Here is a 5,938-nt window from a genome sequence, read left to right on the forward strand (position 1 = left end):
CGCCTGACCGGCACGCTCAAGGTGGGCGCGGCTGTCCCCGTCGACTATGACCAGCAGGTCATCAGCATACGCCACGAATCCGGTCCCGGCGCTCCGCAGCTCCCGGAGCAGGTCATCGAAGACCAGGTTCCATAGTCCCGGTCCCAGGATTGAGCCCTGGGGGCATCCCTTAGTGGCCGCCTTGCTGACCCGCTCGTGCCTGCCGATGAGAACCGCCGAGCGGTCCCGGAGGTAGTCCGCAAGCACCGCATAAAGGTTCCGCGGGCAGGACCTGACCCTGAGGTGGTGCAGGACACTGGGCCACCAGACATTGTCAAAGGCCCCCCTGATGTCGAAGAGGAGCGCCAGGACATACTTCCGACCCGAGGCAGCGACCAGTCCCCTCATTCCCAGTATGGCGTCCGTCGTCGACCTCCCGGCCCTGAATCCGTACTGGTCCGCACTCGCGTGTAGGGGGTCCAGCAGCACAGGCTCGAGCCTCTTAAGGAGGAGCCTCTCGAAGCACTTCCCCAGCACCGGCAGGAGGCAAATCGGCCGATACGACGCCGGGTCACCAGCGTCCCTGCCAGGTCCCTTTAGGAGGGCGCGAATGGAGCCGATCTTCCACTGCTCGGGGAAGACTCCGCGCCGGAGGCACGCGTTGTAAACCTCCAGGAGGTCACCGCGAATGATCTCGTACGAAGCCTTGAGGACCTCCACCTCAATACCATCGATGCCGGGGGCCTTACCGTTCCTCATGCCCGAGACCGCGACCCAAAGCTCCCCCTCCGTGAACGGGGGCGTGTCCGGCGCTGTTGCAGGGGCGAGCACCTCGGCGCGCCGGTGCTCCTGCTCCCGAGTGGTGTCCGGGGTGTCGTCCGGCACGAGGGCGTCAAGGAGGGCCCTCGCGGCAGCTCCCCATGTTGGGGCGACGTCTGTCGCGCCCGTGGTTGCCAGGGCCATGTCCGGGGTGAACCTCCTCGTGCAAAGCTTGTAAACCACGCCCCAGGGGTCGCGGTTCCCAGCGTCGGTGACGAAAGACCGCCAGCTTGCCTTTTTCGCCTCGTGGACCGAGTCCTGGTACGAGCGCCTAACCCGCAGGTAGGTCGCTCTCTTCTCGGACCTCAGGTCCGGGTTGGTCTCCCGCTGGTAACGCTTTCTGGCCGAGTACGTGGCCCTCTTCGCTCTGTTGAGCTCGGGGGTCCACCAAGGGGCGGTTCTTGCACGAAGCGTCTTGGTCCTCATCACGGCCCTGCATGCTGCGATCACCAGGTCCTGTATCGCACGGACGGCCCGCGCAATTCCAAGGTCGGTGCCCAGCCATCCAGTTAGGTCCAGGCCCCTCCTCAGCTCAGCCAGGGCGCCCCGATAGCGCTTCCAGTCGGCGGCGGCGACGTTGAACCTCCCGTCCCGCCCGCGGCTCGGGACGATCTCGTCAGGACCCAGACGTAGTAGGATGACAGCGTGGTCGCTGGCAGTCCATCCCTCCCTGACGCCCCAGTCCCTGACCATCGGAAGGACCCCGCCCGAGGCGAGCGTGACGTCAATATTTGAGGCGCCCCTGTGGGACCTGTAGGTAGGCGGGGCACCAGGCTCGTTCAGGACCGTTAGGCCCCACTGTGCGATCCTCTCCTCGAGAAGCTCGCCCCTCTCGTCAGTCCGGTGCGGTGGATGTTCCTGGGAGTGCCAGAGGGCGGACTTGGCGTTCACGTCGGCCCCCAGAAGCAACTTCTGTCCCGGAAGCTGGGCTACCAGTCTGTCCACTCTCTCCAGGTACGGGACCACGCTGTCCGAGCACTGGAAGTAGGCCGAGGCCACGTACAGGCGGCCAAAGGGGCCGGTGATCTCCGCACAGACACAGTGCTCGTCACTGAGGTGCGCAATCTTGAGCGCCGCTATGTTGGGGTTACGCACAACGACAGCTGCCATGGCCCTCGCTCCGTCCCTCGCCCCGGTGATGATCGTGGCTGAGGAGTTAATGCCCACGAGTCTTCCCCTGACGCAGTAGGGCTCCTGTGCCAGGAGGATGTCGATGCGCCTGTCCGCCATCAGTTTGTCGACCTCCAGCGACACTAGACGCGAGCACCTCATGTTATGTTGCATGATCGTGATGCCCGGGATGCTTTTGGTGTGGGGCTTAATAACCATAATCCGTGCGTGTGAGCGACAGATTTATGGCTGTGATGTATGCAGGGCAGTCTTTGCTCGTGACACAGTGTGTGGAGCTCTTTCCTGCCCTTGAGCAGTTGGCGCAGGTGGCCTGCCTGTCCTTCTTCGGGCACTCCTTGAAATTGTGCCCCGCTTCGGCGCAGTGGCCGCAGACCTCCCTTTCTGCCCTGCAGAATTTAGCTGGGTGTCCGAAGCCCTGACACTTGTAGCATCTCGTAACAGTGAGGTGGTCCTGGACTCGACAGCAGCTCCAGCCGATGTAAAGCCTCTCCTTGGGCACCAGGAGGTCGCGGGCGCGTCTGGAGACTTCAAACACCAGGTTGCACCTGTCTCTGGCCTTGTCTCCACTCTTGAACACCAGGCTCATCTCCCTCTTGACCACGGCGGCCTCTTCCTTCCCGAGGTTTTGATCGGCTACGTCCGCGATGATTTCCTTATCGTCTTGGGTCCGGGGAACGTCGAAGATGATGATCCTGGGGCTCCTCTTCGGCGCAGGGGCCACGACCAGTCCAGCGGCCCGGAGCTTGTCGTCGGCCATGAGAGTGGCGACATCAGACCTATTGGCCGTGACCAGGGCGACGCCGGAGCCCTGGGTCTTCCGGACTCCCTTGATCCGGAGGCCATGGGACCTTGGGGACACCAGTTGGAAGACGGCCTCTTTGGTCTTGTCGCTGTCGTCGTACTTCGTCTGGTCCGTCGGTGTTATGATTACGACATTCGGCGGGTCCTGCTTTTGGGTTGACCTCGCGGCAATCGCCGACTTGACCCCAACCCGCTCCGCGTACGTGGGGGGCTTCCTTGTGGTGGCGGCAGCGGCGACGGCGACGGCGGCGGCTTGCTCCTGGAGGGCCTGGCAGGAGCGCGAGTGCGCCTTTGTCTGCAGCTCGGCTTCATCAAGGCATCCCTCCAGCTTACTGGAATACACAAGCGTTTTTACCAGGTAGTCGTGCAACTTGGTAGCCTGCGTGCACAGGGCATGCACTACGGAGGGCGGGATCTCGTTCTGCGGCAACGTGATGGTCTGTATGAGCTGCCGGTACGCCTTGGCCGCGCTTGCCCTGAACAGTAGATAGGGACAGTTAGTTAGTGTCGTCGTTGTGAGTCTAAAGATGGGCTATGCCTGGGTCCTATGTGGACTATACTAGCCGCTCTCTCGACGCGTGCCGATGGTCTGGCTCTACCCTCGTTCGTTATCGTGACAGGGGAAGACAACGTGCTACTCCCGCTGCCACCTCGAGTCCAACCCAATCCAGGCACTCTTGACGGAGTAGTGTTAAAGTCAATTTATCTCCGCAAGAGGGGCTTCAGCCTGGCCCGAGGGGACGAACCCCGAGGGGTCCGCCCAGCATGCCGTTCGAATGGCGGAGTGGACAGGTCCACGTCTGCCCGTCACTCAAGTCGGACACGGGACGACTCCAAAGCTAGCGCCGCCTGATAGGAAGCGCAAGCTGGGTCCCGCGACTTGTGTGCACTAGCCCACCCTCTGTCCTTGCAATTAGAGCAGACCGGAGGTTCACTCTTCTTGCTACAGAGCGTGAAGGTATGCCCCTTTTGGGAGCAGTGACCGCACACGTCCTCCTTGAATTTACAACGCTTCGAGGTATGCCCGAAGCGTTGACAACGGTAGCACCGAAGCACCTGGACGAAATCCCGTACACGACAGGAGTTCCATCCAAGGTAAACTCGGCTACCCCTCTGCTTCAGCCGCTGAAGATTCTGCGGACTGACGGCAACGACCCAGTTGGCTGTCTCCGGGGTCTTGCCAGCCATGCGGCTGACCCGAATTCCCGAAGGCACATCCTTCTGGTTCGCATCGCAGAGATTTTGCCTCCAAATACTGGAGGCAATTTCGTCCTTACCCATCCGACGCGGGACGTCGTAAACTAAAACCTCGGGGTCCCGCTTGGTAGGTAAGGAGACGGACAGACCCGCGCTCCGGAGCTTCTTATTGCCAACGAAGGCTTGCAGGTCCTCCTTTCGGTCGGTCTCGACGACGATGCCACCGGAGTGGATGCGTCGGACCGACTTAATTCGGATCGCCTCCTTCGCTGGTTTAACGAGCGACAGAACAGTAACCTTCGTAACTTCGCTGCTCTGTCCTTTTTCCTTCGGCGGGAAGATTTTTACCACATGCTGCGATTGTGGCCGTCTCCCCGCTTCCGGAGAAGCTCCTTTGCAGTCGACTTTGTTCACATGGGCGTAAGTCGACTGCGCGGCGTTGCAGGCCGTCTTCGGGAGAGTTCCCTTGGACGGCCCAGGTCGCATCGCACTCATTACGGCAGGACGCGCTTTTAGGTCCGCCCTGACCGCGGCGAGCTGCCCTTCGACGAAGCTATTCCGTTGAATAAGCTCCTGGACCAGCTCGTTGAGTGCCTCAACCTCGGCGAGTATCTTTGACCCGGACTCCTTATTGACTTTCGACTCAGGTCGAAAGCAAAAGGTCCGTATTTCGGACACTCGCCTAAAGGCTTCGTCTCTTACGAGATCGAGAGGCCGTACCTTCTGCCCGGAGAACGTCCCCTTCGGTCTCCTGGCCCGGTTTACTGCGGCCTTGCCGGTGGGTGCGCCCGGCTTGGCTCGCTTTGACTTTTTGGTGACGGTTTGCCAACCGTCACCAGTAGGGTCCTCGACACGCTCGGGTGCCGACTGCACCTTCACGAGTGACGTGTCTCCGACTCGTTCGATTACTTCCACGTTACCGGTGTCCGGCGTACCTTCTACCGTGGGCTCGGTTTTCACCGAGACCGCTCGCGTGGGAGTCACACATCTTTGCAAGATCACACGAGGATTGGCGATATTAATCACCTTCCCGGATCTTGTCTTTCTCACAGACGCGGGGGGACTGACAGCTGCATTTGCAGTTCCCGCGTCTGCGGCGACGGCTTCACTCCGAGTAGGAGCTGGACCCGTCGTCTTTGGACGCTTAGTTTTTTGTTCATTATTTGTATTCAGACCCATAATGTGTCTTGGTCTTTCATCCAGTGCGCTCCCCGGCCACCACCGACCCACACAATTTGGAACCCGCCAAAGGCTGGGTTAGGGCTACGCACCGAATATAGTCTGCTGGCTGGGTCGGTTTCCTTACCCAGCCCGCGTCCTCGCCCAGCAGAACCCACTTGCCCGAAGCGTGTGGTCGTTCCAAGCCGATTGACTGGACCAGGGCTGCTTTTCTCGTCCAGCCGCCCATCTAGCCGAAGCAGAGGCCAAAGGTACGTGTTGGGGACGTCTCACCCGCAGGAGAGGGCCCCCTCAGATCCCAGGATCCTCTTTTCCGACGACAAGGGTCGCCACGCACGGCAAACACGTGGGAGACAGCAGTCGGAGAGGCTGCCTCTTCCTCTCCACCACACTTCGTTCAGTTCGCTGCGTATTTAAGAACACGAGCTATCCAGCGGTACCTTTTTCGTGGAGGCTCAAGTGTGGCTAGGGCACGTTTGCCCCTTGCGGCCTGGGTTGCCCAGGGGATTGATTGCATCCCATGTATTCCTGAGCCCAGCGGAGTGTTGTCTAGTGGCGTGTTCCGCCCACGAAAAACGGTCTGAAAAACCGTTTAACGTAAACTGGGGAACTGATGCCACGAGTGACAACAGTTCCCCAGTCGGAAGTCATACAGCACATACAGTGCTGTACAAAGAACACGCCACAGCCCGTATGCTAAATCAGGGCCTCGCCATTATGCGAAGTACTACATGTACGACGCACTGACGGTCTCTAATGCCTTCATCGCCGATACACCCATCGACTCGGCCGATCAACCCTCCTACGCGAGGGCTAGTTCGGGGGTTATCTC

The sequence above is a fragment of the Megalopta genalis genome, unplaced genomic scaffold (genome assembly GCF_051020955.1).
Source record: "Megalopta genalis isolate 19385.01 unplaced genomic scaffold, iyMegGena1_principal scaffold0084, whole genome shotgun sequence".
Lineage (NCBI taxonomy): Eukaryota > Metazoa > Arthropoda > Insecta > Hymenoptera > Halictidae > Megalopta > Megalopta genalis.